This window comes from Stegodyphus dumicola, chromosome X1, assembly GCF_044657685.1.
Source record: "Stegodyphus dumicola isolate Sdum_Otavi_A_Nest chromosome X1, ASM4465768v1".
NCBI lineage: Eukaryota > Metazoa > Arthropoda > Arachnida > Araneae > Eresidae > Stegodyphus > Stegodyphus dumicola.
This window is the reverse complement of record NC_140780.1, coordinates 13,036,630-13,062,886: the sequence shown is the minus strand read 5'-3', so window position 1 is coordinate 13,062,886 and position 26,257 is coordinate 13,036,630. Positions and strand designations below refer to the sequence as shown.

Here is a 26,257-nt window from a genome sequence, read left to right as displayed (position 1 = left end):
ATAGTTTGGCGATTTTTTGCGGCCCTCGAAACCGAATAGTACCCTTGTTTTAAATTGGACATTTCCCTACCTTCTTCGGGACTCGAACCCAGAACCATCAGTAGGGAAGGCAACGCTACAATCGTCTATACTGTTTGGGTGGCTTGCGTACGCTTGATTCCGCGTTCAGCCTGAAAATATTGGACCGAATATAGACACGGAAACATCATCAGCATTGCCCGTAAGAAATTACTCATAATTAGTCTTGGTAATGTTTAATGCACATGCAACATTATAAGTTCCTAACAATTAATACAAAAAGAGTTAATAAAACATTTAAACGATATCTTAATTACGGATTATTAACATGAAACATTGGCTAAAATGAGAGTAAAGAAATGTTCTCATAAAATTACTACATTACTACATTGCTAGATTAAATCTTTATTCATCCATTTTTAATTGAAAAAGGCGTTTTTGGTTTCACCATGACACCTTCACTGTTTATTACAAAATAATAGTATTCATCCCATACGAAGAGCTTTACGGTACCTGAGAGCCCAAGCTTAATACTAACAGCAATTTAAATTCCAAAGAAAATCTTAGATGCATTTGCTTTTAGAATTTTTTTAAAGTCTACTCTATTTTATGTGACGTGATGTGAGTGTCGTATTCATTGCAGAAATCAATCTCAAAACACTGCGAACGTTTTCTTATTTGTCACAAAGAGATATTTTTTTTTTTTTCGAAACATCAGAGGTTGGGTATATTCGTTTTAAAGTTCTTTCCATAAACAACGACGACGGAAATGTAATATCTTTACGTTCTTCTATTCTTTCGTTCTTTTTTTTTAATTTTCAAGAAGCCTGTGAAAGAAATGTTTCTGAGTATCCTGTTGTTCTTGAAATTCTACTTTGTTTTAAGTTGTTTTTATCAAGCCTTTAAGACATCACAGAAACGTAAGTCTAATAAATTGTATTTATTTGTTTTAAGGAAGTTTATATTTGAGTAGCTCCGGAAAGTAACGAGTTAACAATATACCAAACAATTAAAGTTTAATTTTTACTTATTAAAAGCGTATAAAATTTGTGTTTCTCAAGCTATAGTTATAAACATATAAATGTATCAGTTATACTCTAAACATACTAAACAAGCATAATAAACAGTATAATAAGCGTATAAATACATAATGTACAAATTATTCTGGAAAATATTGAGATGTTTAGGTCAAGCATTACAACTTCCTTGGATAACTGAAGTGTCCACGAGCAATCAGGCGGTTACTGAAGTTGTTGAACTCTGTTAGTTTGTCCTGAGCTGGATTACATGCGAGGAGTATTTTCGCTTTTTTCTCCGTGTGTAACGGCGATGTGAGCCAGTTTTCCTTGGAAAGTCTTTTCTAAAGGCATCCTTTCTCTTAGGCAGATAGCCCCTGGGTGCTTTATCATAATTAGAATCAAATGTTGAAAATTGGATGTGAGTTGTAAATGTAGCCAACGACGCCCCGAAATGACATACTTGACATTTATTTTCGGAATCACTGGAAGGGTGTTGGTATGTATCTAGGTAACTGTCGGTTCTTAGTACCTACACATCTCGTTTAAAGTGCATTACTTTTACAGTAAACTGTTTAAGAAGAATAATACTATATCCGGTGCAAAAGACTATTGAATCGTTATTGTGGTAATCAGAACAAATGCTGGAATGAAGGATCATCACACGTGGAACTTGCATCTACTGTAAGAAACCCAGAAAATGAATTAATTTCATAATGTCACCTGGGATAGATTTTGAGTGGAAAAGTTTAAATGAATTAAAAGTTACTAATCATTAAAATATTAATATACGGCGAATAGATTATAAATAAAAAAGAATGAACAATAAGTGGTGGTAATTGTAAGTCGTACGAAAAATGTCTTTGTATTCGTACAAAAGGCTCATGTTTTGGAACAGGAATATTTTGCAACACTTGCAGAATTCCTAAAAATTTAAAAGTGTAAGTTTTGTTAGCCCTAACGGAGCTATTTATTTACACTTGAAACTCTTAGTAGTATAGTGAATTAAGTTATTTGCTCCACCGGCTTCAAAGTTTTTTTGCCCAGTGGGACCAAAAGTTCGCTTTAAAATTTGTGCACCGTTAGTCGGATTGCTTGTGTTGGCGTATAAACTCTAATTTTAATTGCAATTTTTTATATTTTTTAACTGCATTTGGTGATTTAGGTTTCCCTGTATTTTACAATTTTAACAGAGTTTTTTTTTTTTTTTTTTTTTTTTTAGTTTTCTTGTATTTTGACTTTGTCATACAATGAGAACTGAATTGATTGAAGGAGAAATATGTCTCTACTGAAATTAAAGGAAAAAAGTTTAAAGGAAGGGCAGCAAAATATGTATGACTTTTTTTTTATTTATCATAGTACCCCCATGCTTTTGTTATTCGAAACACAAAATTGTAGATCATTCTGTAAACAGAAATAGTTAATCTATTATTGTTATAAACTATGTGATAAATTATTTTTCTCTGTCTATTGATTCTTGTATAGGAACTCTTTCTTTTATTGTATTCGCAAACGCGCCCCTAAACTGTCTGAAAAACCTTAGATGGAATATAAGTGTTAGGCTACAAACCTTGTTTGGATTTCCCCTTTCCGTATAGAAATTTCCCTGGTACTTAGAGAAATTTGTTCACTTGGAGCATTACTCCCGTTACGGTTGGAGCAGAAGTCTTTTTAATCAAGAAGTCGAAAAGCAGCTTTGCTATCCTCTTCTAATAATCGCTAAGTAGAAGAATAATAAAAGGAAGGAATTCTTTTGTTACAAATCGCTTGTCGCTAATTAACTACAACTCCTCTGTTGGGAGGAAGAAAAAACTTTTTTAAATACTTGATTCAACTATGGATGACTTAATGATATCTTATTGAATTCTTCTTTTTTTAAAGGAAAAGTAATAAATTTACTTAATAAGCACAGAGTTGGAAAGATAAAGTGGAATTTATTTTGGATATAGAATTGATTATTTTCTTTCTCCGAAGAAAGAAGTTAATAATATTTTTCGAGGCAACACCATTCAGATAGTTTGGCTTTGGCTGTGGAAGGAAGATCGCTTGGGTAAAAAAGTTGCTTGGTTTTACAAAGTAATATTTTTACTTGCTAGGGTTCGTAATTTACATGTTACCTGAAATGTTCTGAAAGTGAAATTCGAAAAGAATTGTTACTTAACGATTTTTTTTCTTTGCTTAGAAATGAGATGGATTTCGTTCGTTATTTTTATTCAGATCTTTTCAAAGTATTAAGTTTGTATAAGACTCTTTAGTGAGATGGTAAAACAAAAGAAAGATTGTACGAATTCTTTCATTTTGGGGAAATAATTTTGTGAATTGTGAAACAGAAGTTTCGAAACTTCACAACGAAAACTATATTAAAACGATTACACATCAAAAACTGTGCATTTAATTTATGAAAACAAGCACATTTTAAATCCCATTCATAGTAATCAAAATATAAAAATAACTGACCTTTCTTTGAAGTGAGAGTTTTTGTAAATAAACGATGGTCAAGAAGGTTAGAAACCCAAGCATTCTGATATTGTCATAAGCCTAAATGGATATTTTGACATTTGAAGAAATCTTATTTAAGGATCACAGTTCTATTACATTTACAAACAACAAGTGATAAGAAGGGAAGGATTTTAAATTATTTGTTATAATGTTCTAATGTTAGACAATTACAGTCTTACGTTTTTTTAATTTACTCTATTTTTGAAAATAAATGTTAAGTAACATAAAACATTCATGTTTGAACTTGTACGTTTCAAACCAAAATTACATGTTTATATTGTTAGCTAGTATAATGAAATTAAAATATTAAGTACCATTATTATTAAACTCTGCAGTTTTCTGCTATGTAAGTAATTTCTAAAGTAATATAAACTAAAGTAAACTTTCTAAAGTAATAATAAAGGAATTTAGATTTTACATTTTAGCAAATGCTACTGCCAGATTTTGATGTGTGAAACTTCTAACCATAATCTTTAATTTTTGTAGTGTTTCGTTACCAGGAGATTTCGTCGCGCCAATTGCTATGATGATTTGTGGAGCCAGCTACTACATCGTTGGGTCTCGTTTCGAAACCAGAGAGAGCATGCACGTTTGGATACCTAATTTACAAGTTTCTGATTTTTTTATTTAAAAATGTTTTGAATTAGTATATTTTCATAATTTTAAATTTGAGTTATTGTTAAGCTAGTGTATCTTTAATAATTTTAATTTTGAGCGATTTTTGAATTTGTTATTATTCGTAACATTTAAGCACAATTGAAAGGACTCATTTTATTTCTGGCATAAAATTTTACAGTTTGGGATTATAAACTGGACTTCGTTTATATAGTGAAAAAAACTGAGAAGGCGACGTATAGCGATAATCTTTTATAGTTAAGCTATCTGCATTTGGCGATTTCTCGCCTTTGATTCCTACATTTTGGTATACTCTGCATTTTTGCTTTGAAAGGGATTGAATTATGTTGTTCTTATGTTCCGGTTGAGGATTTTATGCCTTTAGTTAATCTGCATGTAATAGTTGTAGAATTATCAAAAATTTTAAGTGATACCTAATGTAGCGGCTGTTTGTTTACATATGAAATTTAGTATGATAGTGAATTAAGTCTATCAACTTGAGTGTCATTTTGCCCAGAAGGTGAAAAAGTTAGCTTTTAAATTGTTCGTGAATGCAAAATTTTGTCTTTCTGTTAGACGAGCTCCTCGTTTTTGCTCAGAAATGTAGTTTTAATTGCAGAATTTTTTAAACTGCATTTAGTGTTTTAGATTTTTCTGTACTTCACAATTTTTAGGAAGATGTTTTAAGTTTTTATATATTACCTTGCCGCGAAGTGAGAGCTGAATGGATTGAATGAGATGTATATCTCTAATGAAACTTGAAAAAGTAAGCTTAAATAAGGTCAGCCAAAAGGTTGTGTATAATTTTACAGATCGTATAAGTAAGTCATGTGGTTATCAACATTGGATTTTTTTAAATTGCTATTTACTTAATTTTTGTTAAAACTTATTTTGGTCTTGCTTTGATATTATCAGCATTATTGCTGATCATTGTTGATTAATTTATAAAACACGTCTAATCTAAATCTAAATAAAATTTTTATGTACTTTTAGAGTTGGAAAGGATGGGGGAACGATATTCTAGCACAGTAGTGAAAAGGGTGCGGGGAGCAAAACTGCTATAGGTTAGGATAAGGAGACGCTTGAGAATGCAACTGTACGTACACAATTTCATTAAAATCTTTCTATTTGTTTTGGGGATAATGTCTCGCATGTGAGAATTCTGTAAATATTGAATTCAGTGTATTTAGCAGAACATGTATTGCCGTTTCTCTTCATATTTACTTGATAAGTAAATTTTAAATTATAATCGATACGTTTTAAATTAGTACAAATGTAAGCAAATTTCAGTTTGAAGAATGCTAGTATAAATCACTCATGCTACATTAAAGGAATACGTTCACGTGCTTCGCAGAAAAGTACCAAGTTCTTAATGTAAACAGTAACGCATAGGAAAATAGTTCTTGCAAAAAGGCTTTTCTATGGCAGTGCAGAGTTCGCTTGAGTAGTAGCTCCAAAGTGACCTCTGAGGGATTGTTGTTGGATGCTGGAAAATGGATTGGTTCAGCATTGCTACGTTCTCGAGGACGAACAGGGGAGTTAGGCAGGAGTAAGACTAAATTCCGAATACATTATATAGCAGTGATTACTTAATACAATTAGAACAATTACAACTATTGGAAGAACACAATTAGAACAATTACAACTATTGGGACTAAAAAGATGAGATGCACATCCGAATAAAGGTATAAAGGCGGCCTACCTTGATATTATCGCAGCTCTTCGATACCCCCAGTGGATGATGAAATATTAACGTTTATATCCTAGAACTACGCACTTTTCGACACTTAATAAACACTATGTATTCAATCAATTCACCTTCAATCTTGTACCGGATACAGGCGGAAGATACCAGCTATCCAATGCTATGTCGATTGTGGCCGGATGGACAGATAGAGCCGAGGTATCCTTTAATAAAATAACGCTACTAAACGGTACTTCGCTGATACCTAGCACTTTCCTTGCTCTGTTATCAACGGCGATCGTTTAGAGAATGGAGAAGAATCCTTGTAAAATCATTACTCCGTATCTGTTGGACAAAATAACATGAAACCAACACGAAGTTAGAGCTTTCGGCAGTTCCTTTCCGCTAACGTAAGAAAAGAGGGCTTGACTAGGGAAGGCCCCAATTATTTTTCAGTTATGGCCAAAGTGAAATAGAATTAGAAAATAGCTGAGATATTGATGACGAAGTAGATGATTAGAAGTGGCGGACTACTGCACCAGAGGCTGAGCGGCAAAGTCGCTGAACACTGGCAGTTCAGCCTGCTTTCGCCATCAGAGAAAAGGTTGACATTATGGACATTTTGGCCATTTTATTTATGTGTAACGTGCACAACAGATAATTCCCTCAAAACGTCCTCCAAGAAAATTCCTCTGAAAGGAATTCCCTCAGAAAGTCCTCCTATCTGCTTCCCTCAGAAAAAACTTACCGAGTTCTTCAGGTCACTTCTCTTAAGCAGATAGCCCTAACGTAGTTTCCCATTTTAAAACAATTCTCTAGAATCAGTATGCACAGTGGGTTAAGTGACGGATAATCTGTCTTTGGCACTGGAGCTGGGACAGTCGAAAAACTTTATTAAAATAAAGCAGTTGACGGAATTGGATTTCATGTGGTGGAATCTGAAGCTAGTTTCCATGATGAACTGCATGTTTAAGCACTGCATGCACTATCTACATGTCTAATAAATTCACTCTAACTGTCGTAAATGTCCTTCTCGAGATCCGTCATAACCCTACCAATGGCCGAATGTTTAAGACCGTTCATTACTGGCATTTCGACCTGATTTGGGTTCGATTCCACGAAAGAACGGGCTAGCTGCGTGGTTGGTTTTCGTTGTTTTTCCCGTGTGCAATGTGATTATGAGCCACATTGTTTCAGAATGTCCTCTACGCAGGCATCGCTCCTTTCAGGTCGATAGTTTTCGTGTCTCTGCTATATTCAATTAATCTAACTTAACTCAACCTATGCAGTAGGAATGTGACAATTCTACGCCAGAATTTCAAACTCGCAGGCGGGTTGCGGATGAAAAAGCCGGCAGGAGAAACACCCACCTAGAAGCGTAGCGTAAGGAGGAGTGTTTTATGATTTCTAATTTAGTTGATAGAATGGCATCACAATTTGACGAGAGATTACCTTTTAATGATGAACCGGAGGTTAGTAACCTTTTTTAATCAAATCCGACTGTTAATTATTATTCTATTTTTCTTCTTATTCCAGCTATTTTACTACGTATATAATGATTAATTCCTATGTACTTTTAACACCACTTAGTTTCGAATTGAATGATTAATTCACAAGGCACTAAATTCTGATTTAAATATTTAATTTTTAAGGTATATTTTAAGACTTCGAATTTTGTATATGTTCTAAATTTTACCTTATTTAGTAAATCTTCTGTTCATAATAGCACATTAATTTCCGCCATCATAATCACATTAGGAATTTTTATTTATTCAATTTACTTAGAATTTGTTTCATTACTTTTTAACCGATATTCACAATGTTAAGTTATTTAATATATATTACGAGAGTAATTACTAAAATTTGCCTTTTTATTCCTTATATAATTTAATTTTTAACTACTTTCATACATTTTAACCTTAGCAATTTCCAACAGTTTCCATATTTTTAACTTAATTCCTACACTTTCTGACCACATATATATATGAATTTAGTTTAATTTTAGATGCAATTTCCAACTTCTTTCGAACATTTTAACCTTCCTAATATTTAAAGTATTCTAATTACTTTCATTAATACTTTCACCATACACATAAACTTCATTTGATTTTTGCAATTTTTCGACTGATTTCTTCCTTTTAGTTTCCAATATACTCTGAATTTTTTAACTCATTTTTTTATAATTTTCAATCCTAATAACGCTTTCGATTTTACTTATCTTACTATCCCTTAAATTTACATGTTTAAATTTATTAAACTTGCAGATAGTTTTCAATTAAGCATTTAAATTTCTGACTGTTAATTATTATTCATATACAATTCATTGTGCAGCCCTTAGTCTATAGTTTAAGGTACTATTTTAATTTGCATATTCTACAATTTTTCGTTCTGTAGTAATCATACTAAGAATAATTCTGCTATTTTACTTCATTATTTAAATTATATTAAATAGATATTTCTTAAACATTATTTGCATTTTTAAACTTTATCATTTGTTGCATATTCAGATATTTTCATATAATTTTAATATTTATTGTTTGAATGGATTTCTGCAATGTTACAAATGTATATTTTTGAACCTCGATTGCCTTTAAGCTCTACCTTGGTATATTCTAAATTTTTTTAGAACGAAATCTCAATTTTCATCAATAGTAAAAGGGCGTGAAAATGGAATCATGTGGCAACCGGAAGTAATGTACTGTATTAGAATGACGGTATGTTTTTCAGTTTCATCATGTTGTGATAACGATAATGTTTTTGACTTTTTATTTTTGTGTGAGCGATCTCTTGAACCACGTGTAATATGAAAATTGTAATTGATATAATTCACGTGTAATTGATATAATTCATTAATTTTCGTCTTTCGTTTATACGTTTTCCAAACTTACATTTTACTTTCAATTTTCATTAAGTAATGTTTGCACATTTAAATTTCTACGAAATTAAATTAATTTTTTACATTTCTTTTCATTTATTTTGAATTTTACATTTTTCCTTTTTCACTTTAATGATAAAATTTTAAGTTCAACTTTTTTTAATAAGGGTAACATTTATTTTTCAAGTTGAACGTTTCTTTCTCATTCTCTATTAAAAACGCTTTTAAATTTTCAATTTATTTTACAAAAAGTATTATTTATTTTCATAAGTTTAATTTTCTTCTCTTTTGTTTACAAAAATACAAGTTTACTTTTACTTTTCAATCGAAAATAAATTTTAATTCCCTTTTCAATGTGTTGCAATATTGTAAAACTATTTGTAAGTATATGCAGAAAGTGAAAGTTTAAAATTAGAGAAACGTAAAAGCTAGCAGGAGAAAAATTTAAAAACTAACTTAGATATGTTAAAGTTAGTTAAGCTCTCCGGCTGAACACAAAGTTTAATGCATTTTGGATAAGTACACTAGAGGGAGCTTGAACATAGGGAGTCTGTTGAAGTCTGGTGTGTCTGAGCTTATTAACATGTAGGTTGTCGGTCAGAGTGAAAAGTTATTTAAACATACCAATTTCACTTGCGTTTCAAGATTTCAGTACACTCGTGTGCTGGAGAGCTAGGGGTGAAAACTTAAACTTGTGAAAAAGAAGTTTCATAAATTGTGTAGTCAAATGCATGCATTATCTAAAACTTATACTAATTTTGGTTTCCTTCCAGGTTAACCGGAAAGACATGAGATTCAACGCAAACATGTTAGTGAAGATTGGAAGTTGTGTTCCTTGAATTGTATTGTAAAATTTTAAAGCTTACAGTATTTAGTAGCATTAGATTGTAAGACTAGCTGTTCTGTTTTAAGTTAAAATTTAATATTTTCGAATAGGTCGCTTAAAGACTTTATTTTCCAATATTTAAGTTCTGGCGGGAAATATTGTCAAGATTTTATTCTAACCAATTATTTTTTTAAATTTCAGAAACTTTCCTTTCCCTTCTGATTTCAATTTCCTGCCAGAATGTAAATTTTAATGACTCATGTAGAAATTCGAAGTCATTTCGAAATCGGTATTTTTAAGAAACGGTGTTAAGAGTTCGTGAGTAGTAATAGGAGAGTTAGTTGTGAATTTATGCCGCCTGGCTTGAAGTAGCCTTGTAGTTACATAGTTGGTGCTTAGCCACCCTCTTTAAATTATATTAATATTCTCCGTTCGGCTTTGCTAGGTGCAGCCGATTTAGCGGTTTTAGATAAATGAGGAGCTAGTCGTGTAGCCATCTTACTTTATCGTGTTTATATTTTCTGTTCGAGTTACTTAGCCACAAGTGGTGGTTAATTTTGAGCACCGAGTGGGTGCATTTTTTGTTTAGTTCAAATAAAAAGGTTTTTTAAACTTTATGCAGTATCTGTTCAAGGACATAGCAAGATTTAGCTGCTTAGTCTGTCCATGGTCTATCGTTGTATGATTCGGAAACACAGAAGAAGATTCTACAGGTCAAATACGAAAAATGGGCATTTTTGCACTTTTTGTACAGGAGTTATCGTGGACAAAAAGTCGTCACACAATCACACCGACAGAAAACCTCGATCGTAAAAATAGTGTTGTGGAGACGTTAATTAGTACTGATTCAATAAAAATATGTTATCGAATTTTTGGGCCAAAAACATTACCTTTTCTATCTATGTGTATATAGGTTATCGAGAGGTAAAAATAACTTACGCGAATTTAGCAGAATTACTTTACATTAACTTACAAGAATTGAATTCAAAGTTGTGATATGTATACTAGAAATAAGAATTTAAATATTTAGGCAAGTTCGGTTTGGGGACGTACAGAGAAGGAATACTCTTATTCTTTAGCTGCAGTTACTCCTAACCAATGACGTAAAACTATTTTTGAGACTCTTTTGTAAACGGGGAGAACAAAATTATCTTATTAAATTGGCCCGAAGATATGAAAATTTCGCTTTGAGTTCTCTTTATAAAAAGCCATATATGCCATGCCACAAGTTTCTTTGGGTTTTTAAAAGATAACTCCAGATATATTTTCTTCGCAGGCGGATCGTTAAGTAAATACTGTTTGCAGGATGTACGAGTATTTGCTTTTGTCTCCGACATTACAAAATAAATAACATTTTCCATGTTTAAAAGGAAAGAGACTGCAGAGGACTACAGAAGATATACTGAACGTGTCAAAGACCTGTTTCCCGTCAAATAGTGAAGAATATTTCTGAAGTCTCTGAGTTTATTGAGTTCGTGAGATTGAAGGCTTGGAGCAAAATTTATCAATAGAAATGTCTTTTTAAACAGTGGGAAATATTGCATATCTGCAGTAAATAGAGCATAATATGTGAAACGTAAAGATATACGAGTATATATACACACTATGTCGTTATAGAGAATTACATACGAGTTTCTAAATAGTGAGTACATATTCTAATTCCTTAGTTACTGGTTCTAAACATGTGTTTCGAGTTTCAGTGAAAGCTTCTTATGACGAATTTCAAGAGACGTAATGCTTAGCTTACTAATTGTGAGTCGTTAAAAAATTGGTTAACTCACGGGAAGGGGAGAATCTTAAAAGTTTGAGATTTTTTGCTACGTTAAAGGGGCTTTTTTTCATTTACACAAATATACACGTTCCAAGAGCATTTGAAGCTCCCCCCTGGTGCTAATAATTAATACACTGCATGGTTTAAAAGACGAGATAGTTTACTTTTTTGGCTGTAAAATTACTGCCTTTTCGGGACCGAATCTTATAAAGAAAGCGTTAGAAAAAATATATTTAAAGTGGTGAAAACGTTTTAAGACTTTCCTATCAAAAAATTTATTTTTTTGATTTGATATTTTAGGTAGGAAAATTTATTGTTTGATCTTAGAAAATAGTTTTAATATTTAGCTATCAAAATATTGGATCAATTAAAATGATTACTGTATAATCTACATATTATACATACAAGTGAGTAAAAAAATTAGAAGTTATAAAAAGCTTTTTGTGTAGTTTTTAACCATTTATAAGACATTAGATCTTCTGCATAATATTTATTATAGCATTTGTAATATTTTGGGATATAAACTATTAACTACAAGGAAGACTAAATAACAGTAATTAACGCTAGTGATTTAAAGCATGTTATTTAAAGCTTTTGTTAAGCTGTAACTCGTTTAAAATACATGCAGGTTTCAGTCTAAGTAAGGAAGGAAATATATAATTAAACATGTGTTTCTGCGTGTGGGGAAAATTTCTTTAATGGATATAAAAATTGTTAGGCAAATTTACATTCTGAAATTTAATTATAAGTCATTTAAAGAAATGTACAACTTTTAAAACGCGTGTAAAATGAAATGTCATTTGCGAATCTGAAATATTGAACTTATGGCCTTGAACAAAACCTTATTTTTGTTATAGAAACACATGCGTAAATTTCTTTTCTTTGCCTAAACTTTAGGCTTAGCATTTGAATAGACGTTTTTCATACAGAATTTGTATTGAAAAGATGTTTTTCATACATAGTATGAAATTGAGCGTTTGAATAAACGTTTTTCATACATAGTACAAACAAATAGTTAGCTTCAAATACAGTTATGATTCCTCCGTTTTTGTTGTCGAAAGGTTTTAAAACTTAAGTACAAGGGCTGTGCGGTTTGGAACATTTATAATTTAATAATATAAATCAATGATTCGCTTAAAATTAAAAATATGATTCCTGATCTTCATTTTTTCTAAATCTCTTGCTTGTATTTCATAACGAGCAAGTCTTTTCGGAATCTTGCGACAGTGGTCGCTGATGTGGATTTTCAGAGCTGCAAATAAAGAAAAACGAATATTAAAATTATAAGTTGAGAAAAATAAGTAGAATTCTGCACCAATAATTTATTCAAAGAACTTCAATATTCTGACTCCTCAAATAATATCGGATGTAGATAGTGCGCACATGTTGTTACATAATTTATGCGGATGCCTTTATCGAAGTGAAATAATGAAATTCGTAGTGAGGCAGTAAACGAAAAATGTACACCCGGCAAATTTTAATTGGCCAGCTATATGAAAGAGCATTAATGGGGAACTTTGTAGTTTGTAGTTTGTTAACTTTGTAGTTTGTTAAAAAGAAACCTTTGCTATTTCTCTGGGAGATAAAAACAGGTCATAAAATATATTAGCTATAAAACAGTCTGCAGAAGAGGAAAAATGGCAAGGATAGCTGGGAAACATAAGGTACAAACCATGAATTAAAGATACTGTTCAACTGGTTTTATAAAAGGTCAAAATTACTCTCATTTTTTGCATGATAATAGTTTATTGGTAGTGAAGAGCACTGATAATAATTTATAGAAAGTGAAACTGTTCCTCAAATAAGAACACGCTAAATGCATTTAAATTATTAAAAGAGCATGTTATGAGTACCGTATTTTCTCGCCCCCCCCCCCGTTTGAAAATTGAGAGCGAAAATTTTGCGAGTGGTTGAATTTCTGAAAGACAAGTTACAGGAGGAATGCAGTCTTGGACAACGAATAAAAAGTAGTAAAATAGAAAACAAGTGAAATGACAGATGAGAAGTAGTTATGGATAAAACGATCCGTAGTTATTTATGGAAAGTATCATAATATTATTCCTTAAGCAACTACATTCCAGTAATAATACATTGTAATATGAACATTACAATATCCGACGTATATTGAGCGGGTATTTGACTCAGCGGCTGAATTATCTTGTAGCCCGGGCGCATCTCACGTGAATAAGAGTTAGCAGGAGTTCTCACGAGGGCTATTGTGGGAAAGTGAAGGAGGGGGACGACTCATCTCATTTTTTTTTTTTTTTTTTTGCAAAAGGTATTTATTTCATTAATTAATGAAAATGATGTTTTTCTTTAAATTTTTATTAATGAGAGTATTAGTCAATTATGACAGAATGCCGGATTTTTTCTTATTATTTAACATACATAGAAACTTCGGCACTTCAAATCTTTCACGTAATTGTAATTCTTTCTATCAGGAATAAGATTGAGTGGAATAAATGCAGGATATGAGGAAATAAGGGTAAAAGTTTGAAAGTAGTAGTTCTTCAGATCTAGGAAGTTCAGTAGAATGTGTAAATACTCTTCCAATTCCTAAGCTTATTTTTGGAATGGCATAGTATATACAACGTAAATTTACTGAGAAGAGATACAGCGAAGATCAGGTGCTGACTTAGAATTTCAGAAGCCTGCCCACATATTTCCTTCGCTAGAACACTTTTCTTTTCAGTGGAAAAGTGCTGCGTAATTAGTTTTGTATAACTACCGTCCAGATTTTGGATAGTATTTGTTGCTTATGTGTTCTTGGTAAACTAACGTTTTATATACTATTTCAAAAATACGCTTTTTATTGGAGGAGCATGTGTTAAACACAATAAATATTTAAACAAATAAATGTCATGTGAAAACTAACAATAATGCACTCTTTTGCTTTAAGTATTCACTTTGATGCTAAATTTGTGCAAAATCTGGGATAATGTGTATTTAATTTTTCAAAGTGAATTCGTCTGCAGTGCATCCATTTCTGTCCACAAGGAGGAATAATGGCATAAAAGCTAAATTAACAATAATTCACATTATTAAGCTTTAACATATTCATAAGAACTAGCAAGTCTGCCCTAGAAACAGAAAATAAAATTAAGGATCCTGCTGCAGAGGACATACCAGCTGGCTATTTACAGCAATTACTGCTATTTTGTATGAAATACAAAAATGATAAAATTTAATATGTAAAAAAATTTTGTTTCAATGACGTAGGATGTATACAAATAGCGAAAGATGGTGCACTATTGTTCTATTAAATTTGTCGTGCTATCCAACAGTGGATGTAAAGAACTTTTCATAATCTGTACGTAGTATATATATGACAGATGTGGATGGACAAGGCTATTTTCCCCTTACTTTACAAGGATAAAGTATCAGGAATCGATTCGAATATTGCAATGCTGTAATTTTTTCTTGTATGCATGCCTTTTCGAGCTTCACATGTCTCATAGGATTTGCAGGACATTCTTTGGCCCAAAACGTTCACAAATTTTATGTCTTTGGTTCACCGAAATAACCTACTCCTCTACCTACCTCCTGAAGGACACAAAGTACTCGAGATCTCGGGAAGACTGTAGATGCATTAGTATGGATTTAAAATTTCATAGAACAGTCGAATGATGTTAATAATCGGAAATAACGCACGGTAATTAAAATGTTTTGTGTTGCTTAATTATTTATTAGAAAACAACATATGTATATCATTTCGGTAATGGCAGCGGTCACCAAAGTCATTAGAAGAAAATGAATAAAGATGTTTTAGGTGAAGTTTTAGACGTAAGGTGAGGTCAAAGGTAAGAGGTCTAAAAATGTGAATGGTCAAATGTCCAACGTCTGTCAAAGATAAGATATCGAAGGTGAAATGTCAAAGGTAAGAGATCTGATGTCAAATTTTTCAATGTGTAAGGTCAAAGGTCTAAAAGTCAGAGCTGTAAGGTCAAGAGTAAGAGGTCTAAGTTTAAAGACTTAACCTCTTACCGTTGACCTTAGAAATCTCACGTTTGAAAGGTAAGGGGTCTAAGGTCAAATGTCTGTTTGAGGTCAAAGGTAAGAGCTCTCATGTTGACATTATACCTCTTACCCTTGACATCTGACTTAAAATTAGAAAGCCTTCTGTTTATCTTTAGTTCACCGAAATAACCTCCTCCTCCACTTACCTCCTGACAGGAGTGGAAATGTATTAGTATGGATTTAAAATTTCATAGAACACTTGAATGATGCTAATAATCGCAAATATAGATTGTAATCCACTGGAATTGAATAATTAAACACCACAAAACATTTTATTACAGAAACATTTATATCATTTCAGCATGTAGCAGCGGCCACCAAAGTCGTGGTAAGTATTTCCAACTTCAAGCATACATAATTTTACAAGTAGCAAGAGAGTTCTAAATAAGTTTTTTTCTACACCTTTGTCAGCTTTCGATGAGAGCGCCATCTATCTACTAAAGGCAGAACACGTACGAACTTACACTTATATACATTGAATAAAGATGTTTTAGATCATGAAGTTTTAGAATTCCAACTCTAGAATACGTAACACAATATTTTTGACTAGTTTATGCTTTTTATAGAAATAAAAATTTTTAGACTTACTTGACATGAGTAAATGCAAGAGACTGTTTTTATTTGAATGCATTAAAACGTTTTCTGTGATGATCAAGCTTCGTTATTGATGATTTCAATAATAATCTTCAGTTCACAAAACATGGCTTCTCTCATAAAAATTATGGTCCTAAAAAAGAGGAAACTAATCAGACGCGGGAGTTTTGTTCATGAGTAATATATAATTTTACATTGGTGTTTCCCCTTCCAATTAAATGACCCAGTGAGAATGTTGATCACTTTAGAAATGCTTGTCGTGAAACATTTCATTACACTTCATAAATTAACTTTCAGCTTCAATTTAGTTTGACAATGTAATTTCATAGAATACTATTAGACAAAACATTATGAAACTCTTTTCTAATAATTTCTTCAATAATTTTCCAATATCGTTTTCGTCAACTTGTAACCCTTTAACCTCTCCCCTTTTAACTTGTCGCCTTTGTATCCCTTTAATCTGTACCTCTTTAATCTGTACCCCTTTTAACCTCTCCCCTGTCCCTCTCTAACCTATTTCCTTGTCACCCCTTAACGTGACACCCTGCCCCCTTAACTTGTCACCCCTTTAACCGTCCCTCTTTAACCTGCCCCCCTTAACTTGTCACTCTTTCACCGACCCCTCTTTAACCTGTCCCCGTATAACCGTCCTCCCTTAGCGTGTTCCCCTTTCCCCTCTTAACCTGTTGCCCCCTGTCTCCCTTTAATCTACACCCCTTAACTTCTCACCCTTTAACCGACCCCTCTTTAACCTGTCCCCCCTCTCCCCTTTCAACCTGTTGCCGCTGTAGCTCTTTAACCGACCCCTCTTTAACCGACCCCTCTTTAACCGACCCCTCTTTAACCGACCCCTCTTTAACCGACCCCTCTTTAACCGACCCCTCTTTAACCGACCCCTCTTTAACCGACCCCTCTTTAACCGACCCCTCTTTAACCGACCCCTCTTTAACCGACCCCTCTTTAACCGACCCCTCTTTAACCGACCCCTCTTTAACCGACCCCTCTTTAACCGACCCCTCTTTAACCGACCCCTCTTTAACCGACCCCTCTTTAACCGACCCCTCTTTAACCGACCCCTCTTTAACCGACCCCTCTTTAACCGACCCCTCTTTAACCGACCCCTCTTTAACCGACCCCTCTTTAACCGACCCCTCTTTAACCGACCCCTCTTTAACCGACCCCTCTTTAACCGACCCCTCTTTAACCGACCCCTCTTTAACCGACCCCTCTTTAACCGACCCCTCTTTAACCTCTCCCCTTTTAACCTGTCGCCTTTCTACATTTTAACCTGTTCTCCCCGACCTCTTTAACCGTGCCCTCTTAACCTGTCGCCCCCTCTTCCCCTTCAACCTGTTCCCCTTTAATCTGTCCCCCCATTAACCTTTTACCCCTTAACTTGTCACCCCGCCCCCCTTAACCTATCCCTTCTTAACATGTGCCCCTTACCCCTTTTAACCTCTTCCCTACCCCCTTATAGTGTTCATTTTAAACTGTCCCATTTTAACCTGTCGCCGCTGTTCCCATTTTAACCTGTCCCCCTATAACCGTCCTCCCTTAACTTGTCCCCCTTTCCCCTCTGCTTGTCCCCGACCTCTTTAACCGTGCCGTCTTAACCTGTCGCCCCCTTCTCCCCTTTAAACCCCTTTAATCTGTCCCCCTTTAATCTTTACCCCTTATCCCTTTTAACCTGTCTCTCTCTCTTTAACCTGTCCCTCTGTCTCTCTTTACACTGTCCCCCCTTAACTTGTACCCCTCTTTCCCTTTAATATGTGCCCCCTCACCCCTTACCCCTTTTAACCTCTCCCCTACCCACTTATCGTGTTCATTTTAAAATGTACCTTGTTCCCTCTTTAACCGTGCCCTCGTAACCTATCCCCCTTAAATTTTCCCTCTGTTCCCCTTTAACTGTCCTCCATTAATCTGTCCCCTTTTAACCTGTCCCCCTATAACCGTCCTCCATTAACGTGTCCCCGACCTCTAACCGTGCCCTCTTAATCTGTTCCCCTTTAAACCCCTTTAATCTGTACCCCTTTTAACCGGTATTTAATTCGTCCCCCCTGCCCCCCTTTAATCTTTACCCCTTAACTTGTACCCCTCTTCCCCTTTAATATGTGCCCCCTACCCCCTTATCGTGTTCATTTTAAACTGTCCCCTGTCCCATTTTAACATGTCCCCCCTCAACAAGTGTCCCTCTATATCCGTCCTCCTTTCCCCTCTTAACCTGTCACCCCCTCTTTCCCTTTAAACTGTACCCCTTTTAACCGGTCCCATTTTAACTCGTTCCCCTTTTAAACTTTCGCCCCCTGTTCCCCTTTAATTGTCCGCCATCCCCCTTAACCTGTCCCTCTGTCTCTCTTTAAACTGTCCCCCTTAACATGTGCCCCTCATCCCTTTACCTTTTAACTTCTCCCCTACCCCCTTATCGTGTTCATTTTAAACTGTCCCCTGTCCCATTTTAACCTGTCCCCCTCTGTTCCCACTATCGTGACACCCTGCCCCCCCTTTAATCGATCCATCTTTAACCTCTCCCCTCTGTACCTCTTTAACCTCTCCCCCTTGCTCCCTTAACTTGTTACCCTTTACCGACCCCTCTTTAACCCTTTTAACCTGTCCCCTATCTCATTTTAACCTGTCCCCCTTTAAACCTACCGTCATCCCTTTCCCCTTTTAGCCTGCCCCCTCTTCCCCTTTAATCTATGCCCTTTACCCCTCTTAAGCGGTCCCATTTTAACTTGTACCCCCTTTAACGTGTCCCCCTTTCCCCTCTTAACCTGTTGCCCCCTGTCTGCCTTTAATCTATACCCCTTAACTTGTTCCCTACCTCTTTAACCGCGCCCTCTTAACCTGTCGCCCCCTCTTCCCCTTTAATCTGTACCCCTTTAAACCCCTTTAATCTGTACCCCTTTTAACCGGTCCCCCCTGTCCCCCTTTTAAACTTTCGCACCCTGTTCCCCCTTTAATCTTTACCCCTTACAACCTGTCCCCCCTTAACTTGTACCGCTCTTATCGTGTTCATATTAAACTGTCCCCTGTCCCATTTTATTTTGTCCCCCCTGTCCCCCTTTAATCGGTAACCCTCACCCCTTTAACCAGTCCCCTTTTAACCTGACGCCCCCTGTCCCCCTTAAACATGACACCCTGTCCCAGTTTAGTCTGTACTCCTTACCCCTTTTAAACTGTCCACGGTCTACCCTTAGCTTATCACCCTTTAACATGTCCCCATCTCCCCCCTTTAACCGTCCCTCTTTAACCTCTCCCCTGCCCCCTTAACTTGTAACCCTTTACCGACCCCTCTTTAACCCTTTTAACCTGTCCCCCTTTTAACCTACCATCCCCCTTACCCCATTTAGCCTATGCCCTTTACCCCTTTTAACCTTTCGCCTTTGTACCCTTTTAACCTGTCCCCCCTCAACAAGTGCCCCTGTACCCCTTTAACCGACCCCTCTTTAACCTGTCCCCCTCACCCCTTTTAATCTGTACCCCTTTTAACATGTCGCTCTGTAACCGGCCCCTCTTTAACCTGTCCCCCTGTAACTCTTTCCTTAACGTGTCCCCCTTTCTCCTCTTAACCTGTTGCCCCCTGTCTCCCTTTAATCTATACCCCTTAACTTCTCACCCTTTAACCGACCCCTCTTTAACCTGTCCCCCCTCTCCCCTTTCAACCTGTTGCCGCTGTAGCTCTTTAACCGACCCCTCTTTAACCTGTCCCCCTATAACCGTCCTCCCTTAACGTGTCCCCCTTTCCCCTCAACCTGTCGCCCCCTTTAATCTATGCCCTTTTAACCTGTCCCCCTTTTAACCTACCGTCCCTCCTTAACCTGTCCCTCTGTACACTTACCCCTTTTAGCCTGTCTCCTCCCTTCCCTTTTAATCTATGCCCTTTACCCCTTTTAACCGGTCCCATTTTAACTTGTTCCCCCTTTAAACCTGTCCCCCCTCAACTAGTGCCCCTGTCCCCCTTTTACGTGTCCCCCTTAACTTTTCACCCTTTAACTTGTCCCCCCGACCTCTTTAACCGTGCCCTCTTAATTTATCCCCTTTAAATTGTCCCTCTGTTTCCCTTTTAACCTACCGTCCCCCTTGTCCCACTTTTAAACTTTCGCCCCTGTTCCCCTTTAACTGTCCCCCATTAACCTGTCGCCCCCTGTCTCCCCTTTAATCTTTACCCATTTTAACCTGCTCCCTCTTAACTTGTCACTCTTTAACCTGTCCCTCGCTCTTTAAACTGTCCACCCTTAACTTGTACCCCTCTTCGCCTTTACTCTGTCCCCTCTCTTTCCCTTTAATCTATGCCCTTTACCCCTTTTAACCGGTCTCATTTTAACTTGTCCCCCCTTTAACGTGTCCCTCTTAACTTGTCACCCTTTAACCTGTCCCCTTTGTACCCCTTTAATCTGTACACCTTTTAACCGATCTCATTTTAACTTGTCCCCCGTTTAAACCTGTCCCCCCTCAACAAGTGCCCCTGTCCCCCTTTAACCGACCCCTCTTTAACCTATCCCCCTCTCCCCTTTTAACCTGTCGCCTTTGTACCCCTTTATCTGTAGCTCTTTAACCGACCCCTTTATTCTATACCCCTCTTCCCCTTTAATATGTGCTCCTCACCCCTTACACCTTTTAACCTCTCCCCTACCCCCCTTATCGTGTTCATTTTAAACTGTCCCCTGTACCATTTTACCAGTCCCCTTTTAACCTATCCCCCTTTAACCTCTCCCCCCTGCCCCCCGTTAACTTATCACCCTTTACCGACCCCTCTTTAATCCTTTTAACCTGTCCCCTATCTCATTTTAACCTGTCCCCCTTTTAGCCTGTCCCCTCTCTTCCCGTTTAATCTATGCCCTTTCCCCTTTTAACCGATCCCATTTTAACTTGTCCCCCCTTTAACCGACCCCTCTTTAACCTATCCCCCTCTCCCCTTTTAACCTGTCGCCTTTGTACCCCTTTAATCTGTAGCTCTTTAACCGACCCCTCTTTAACCTGTCGCCCCCTCCTCCCCTTTAATCCCCTTTATTCTGTACCCCTTTTAACCGGTCCCATTTCAACTCGTCCCCCTTTAACTGTCCCTCTGTCTCTCTTTAAACTGTCCCCCCTTAACCTGTCCCTCTGTCCCCTTACAGCCTGTCCCCTCTCTTCCCTTTTAATCTATGCCCTTTACCCCTTTTAACCGGTCCCATTTTAGCTTGTTCCCCCTTTAAACGACCCCTCTTTAACCTATCCCCCTCTCCCCTTTTAACCTGTCGCCTTTGTACCCCTTTAATCTGTAGCTCTTTAACCGACCCCTCTTTAACCTGTCGCCCCCTCCTCCCCTTTAATCCCCTTTATTCTGTACCCCTTTTAACCGGTCCCATTTCAACTCGTCCCCCTTTAACTGTCCCTCTGTCTCTCTTTAAACTGTCCCCCCTTAACCTGTCCCTCTGTCCCCTTACAGCCTGTCCCCTCTCTTCCCTTTTAATCTATGCCCTTTACCCCTTTTAACCGGTCCCATTTTAGCTTGTTCCCCCTTTAAACGACCCCTCTTTAACCTATCCCCCTCTCCCCTTTTAACCTGTCGCCTTTATACCCCTTTAATCTGTAGCTCTTTAACCGACCCCTCTTTAACCTGTCGCCCCCTCTTCCCCTTTAATCCCCTTTATTCTGTACCCCTTTTAACCGGTCCCATTTCAACTCGTCCCCCCTGTCCCCCTTTAACTGTCCCTCTGTCTCTCTTTAAACTGTCTCCCTTAACTTGTACCCCTCTTCCCCTTTAATATGTGCCCCTCACACCTTTTAACCTCTCTCCTACCCCCCTTATCTTGTTCATTTTAAACTGTCCTCTGTCCCCCCTTAACCTGTTCCTCTGTCCCCTTACAGCCTGTCCCCTCTCTTCCCTTTTAATCTATGCCCTTTACCCCTTTTAGCTTGTTCCCCCTTTAAACCTGTCCCCCTTAACTTGTTACCCTTTAACCGACCCCTCTTTAACCTATCCCCCTCTCCCCTTTTAACCTGTCCCCCTATAACCGTCCTTCCTTAACGTGTCCCTCTTTCCTCTCTTAACCTGTCGCCTTCTCTTCCCCTTTATTCTGTACCCCTTACCCCTTTGAACCTTCTCCCCCTTAACTTGTCACTCTTTAACTTGTCCCCCCGCCCCCCTTAACCTCTCCCTCTGTCTCTCTTTAAACTGTCCCCCCTTAACTTATACCTCTCTTTCCCTTTAATATGTGCCCCTCACCCCTTAGCCCTTTTAACCTCTCCCCTACCCCCCTTATCCTGTTCATTTTAGACTGTCCCCTGTCCCATTTTAACTTCTCCCCCTGTCCCCCTTTAATCTGTAACCCTCACCCTTTTAACCTGTCCCCACTGTTCCCCCGTTCCCCCTTTAACCGTCCCTCTTTAACCTCTCCCCCTGCCCCACTTAACTTGTCACCCTTTACCGACCCCTCTTTAACCCTTTTAACCTGTCCCGTCTCATTTTAACCTGTCCCCCTTTTAACCTACCGTCCCCCCTTAACCTGTCCGTCTGTCCCCTTACCCCTTTTCGCCTGTCCCCCCTCTTCCCCTTTAATCTATGCCCTTTACCCCTTTTAACTTGTCCCCCCTTTAAACCTGTCACCCTTTAACCGACCTCTCTTTAACCTGTCCCCCTCTCCCCTTTTAATCTGTACCCCTTTTAACATGTCGCTCTTTAACCGGCCCCTCTTTAACCTGTCGCTCTTTAACCGGCCCCTCTTTAACCTGTCCCCCTATAACCGTCCTTCCTTAACGTGTCCCCCTTTCCCCTCTTAACCTGTTGCCCCCTGCCCCCTTTAATCTATACCCTTTAACTTGTCACCCTTTAACTTGACCCCCCGACCTCTTTAACCGTGCCCTCTTAACCTATCCCCCTTAAATTGTCCCTCTCTTCCCGTTTTAACCTACCGTCCCACCTTAACCTGTCCCCCTTTGCCCTTTTAACCTGTCCCCCTTTCCCCTTTTAACCTGTCGCCCCCTCTTCCCCTTTAATCTATGCCCCTTTAACCTGTTTTCCTTTAAACCCCTTTAATCTGTACCCCTTTTAACCGGTCCCATTTTAACTCGTCCCCTCCGGCCCCCTTTAATCTGTAACCCTCACCCCTTTAACCTGTCCCCCTTTAATCTGTACCTCTTACACTGTTCTCCTGTCCCCCCTTAACTTGTCCCCCCGTCCCCCTTTAACCTGTCGCCCCCTCTTCCCCTTTAATCTGTGCCTCTTACCCCTTTTAACCTGTTCCCCTTTTAACCTGTCCCCCCTTTAACCTCTCCCCCTTTAACCTCTCTCCCTGTTCCCTTTTAACCTGTCCCTCTGCCCCCCTTAACTTGTCACCCTTTCACCGACCCCTCTTTAACCTGTTGCCCTTTCCCTTTTTAACCTGTCTCTCTAACTTGCCCCCTTAACCTGTGCTCCTGTTCCCCTTTAACGTCTCCTCCTTTAACTGTTGCCCTCTGCCCCCGTTTAACTCGTGCCCCTGTCCCCTTGTCCCCTTTGAACTTGTCCCCCTGTAACTTGTGCCCGTCTCCCTTTAACCTGTCCCCCCTTAACTTGTTCCCCTGCCCTCTTGTCCCCATGTAACTTGTCACCCTGTCCCCATTTAATTTGTCCTCCCTTCCCCATTTAATTTGTCTCCTTTTTCCCTTGTAGGCGAAATGAAATTTTTTGATGCGAAACTCTGCATTCAAAATATGTACTGTAAGAAAAAATACGTTAAAATACTTAATAAAACAACCACAATTCCAACTCAATCTCTAAAACTATAGCATATGTGCCACCCAACCAGCTTACTGGTTAACAACTCACTGCTGTACCAAAGGCATCGATATCTAAATATACAGTATCAGTGCAGCATTAGGGGCACTCTAAATATGCGGCGACTCTAAAAACAACAAGTTACATGTGGGACGACCTTCGACTCACCCCTTCATACTCTCTACGAAAATTGAAGGCATAACTCAGCAAAGTCATACTCTCACCTGTACGGTAATCAAGGCTCTTGCCAACGACATGCACACCTTCTCACCATTAAATTCATCAAACTTGTTTTGATGTTACTGTAGCACAACTGAGATAAGTCACAACATACCATAAGTTTTCCAGACAAATACTTATGTTACTTAAGGCAAATACTTAAGTTTCTGTAACATTTAATTCATTCTAAATACTCCTTACTTAACAAATAATATACCATATCTCACTGAAAAATTACTACATCATTTCGTTCGATAGACCCATCACAGTTTATTTCACTCGAGTAAAGCAGGAGAAAAACTCTGCAAAGCTTCAAATGCTACTGAAAATTTGGTTGCCACCTAAAAATCAGAAATTAAGTAATTTCAAACATACAATGCACATATTTCCTACTCTTGTTCAGAAATTTGATATGTGATTATGAATTACTGAAAATACATACATACAGCTGAAGATTATGAGAACTGGATTCGAATTTTACTCTCATTTCACACTGCAAAAAATGAATGGAAAGAAACATACACTATACACACTATTACTTAATAGATCAAGCAAAAGCTACTGTCACTGATATTGATATTCCACAAGTACTCTTCATAGTTTGTAAAAATTATATGACTCATATTTTCACTTACTCTCTTGTCTGACATTAACATCCAAACAAAAATTTTTATCATGGGTAGGAAACCAAGATTTTACTTGCCATTTCCACAAAGCTATTTTCCACATTTCCTTACAGGCCACTCAGTTCCACCACCAGTTTTGATCCACAGCATCCCAAGGGGAAGATATCCAAGCATCTCCCACCCCTCTTTCCCTATCACTCAGAGGACTTTCGTCTCACCATATATTTAGTGTCTCCATGCCTCAAAAACAATATACCTTTACAAACATCCAAACCTTCTCCAGGATTCAAACCCGAGCCATTCAATAGGACAGTCAGCATTGCTAACCAATATCCTGGTTGGCAGCCAAAGATGTACATAATTACTCTAACACGAATGTATACATAATATACTGTAAATGATTACAATACAAGGGAAATTATTTCAAAAACAAAATTTCAATATCCAATTAATATAAATTCTGATTTGTCGGTCCTTTCACACGAATTTTCTCTCAAATTAATGTAAAATTTAATCTATTCTGAACCACTTATAGAGAATATTCTAAAAGAAAATGGGAATACATAAAATCAACAAATTTTTATTTTATGAAAAATGCCTAACAAGTAGAAGAAACTTTAAAAAATCGTTTAAGTTTTTTTTTTATTTCAACAGCATCAAAATATAAACAAAACAGATATTCATTTTCATGTAACTCATATGGCATGCCTTTGGACCTTTATTGCCCAATTTTCCCCATGGCCAGTAACAATACCTCTCAAGGATATTTCGGCGGAAAGTGTCGCTGAAGTTTTTTTTACCCATTACATTGCTAGGTTTGAAGTTCCCACTACCACGAGCACTCATCACAACCAACAGTTTGACTCGCACATGTTCATTACTCTCAAATTATTGCTATTTACCAAACAAGGGGCAATAAATAATTTCAATAAAATTCTTGTTATACTAAAACAACAAACTCACTTTTGCATACCACCCTGCAACTAATGAATTACTTGAGAGATTCCATTGGTCTATAAAACAAGCATTAATGTGCCAGCATAATATCGAATAAGCCTTCCAATGATACTCCTGTTTTTCAGCAGCATACAAAGATCTGCCAGGAATATGCTCAGAAATGGTTTACAGAACAACTATACATCTCCCTTCAGATTTTTTTCGACTGACCTAAGTCTCTAATTCTTCTCATTCAATTCCATTTTTACACAAGTTGTATGAGGCAACAACAGTACCCACATCAGCCCATGCTAACAAACCTACACTCGTGTGGTTCTGAGACACGATGCACTAAGATTACCACTCAGTCGCTAGTACTATGGACCATTTAAATTAATAAAACGATCTAATAAAAATTTTACCTTTCTTATTAAAGGCAAAGAAAGGGCATAAAATAGGGGATTCTTTGAAAGATTGTAAGAAATTTGTAAAGAAGTTCCATATAATTAAAAATTTTCTTAACAAAAATAAAATCAGGAATTCAAACAAACTATTTACTGGGTTCGTACACATTTCCGATGACGGAAATTAAGTTCTTTTAAGGAGTGTTAACGACTATTAACGAAAAATAAGGATCTATGAGCAAATAGAGACTGAATAATTCCAATTAAAAATATTATCTATGCACGAATAAATAGGATGTATTATTATATCTTTTGTAATACCATACTAAAAATAAAATAGATTCATAAATAGGATGTATTATTATTAAATATAAATTAACATAATTATTAATAAATTTGAGAAAAAAATAAAATTTATG

General features: G+C 36.8%; 1 long non-coding RNA gene across 1 annotated transcript; it reads left to right on the top strand.

Moving 5' to 3' along the window:
- The first annotated feature begins 4,029 nt into the window (after nucleotides 1-4,029).
- On the top strand, nucleotides 4,030-10,144 carry LOC146993088 (uncharacterized). Its single transcript, XR_015038578.1, has 3 exons — nucleotides 4,030-4,143; nucleotides 8,459-8,546; nucleotides 9,481-10,144. It is a non-coding gene; the product is annotated as an uncharacterized LOC146993088 (long non-coding RNA).
- The last annotated feature ends 16,113 nt before the right edge of the window (nucleotides 10,145-26,257 follow it).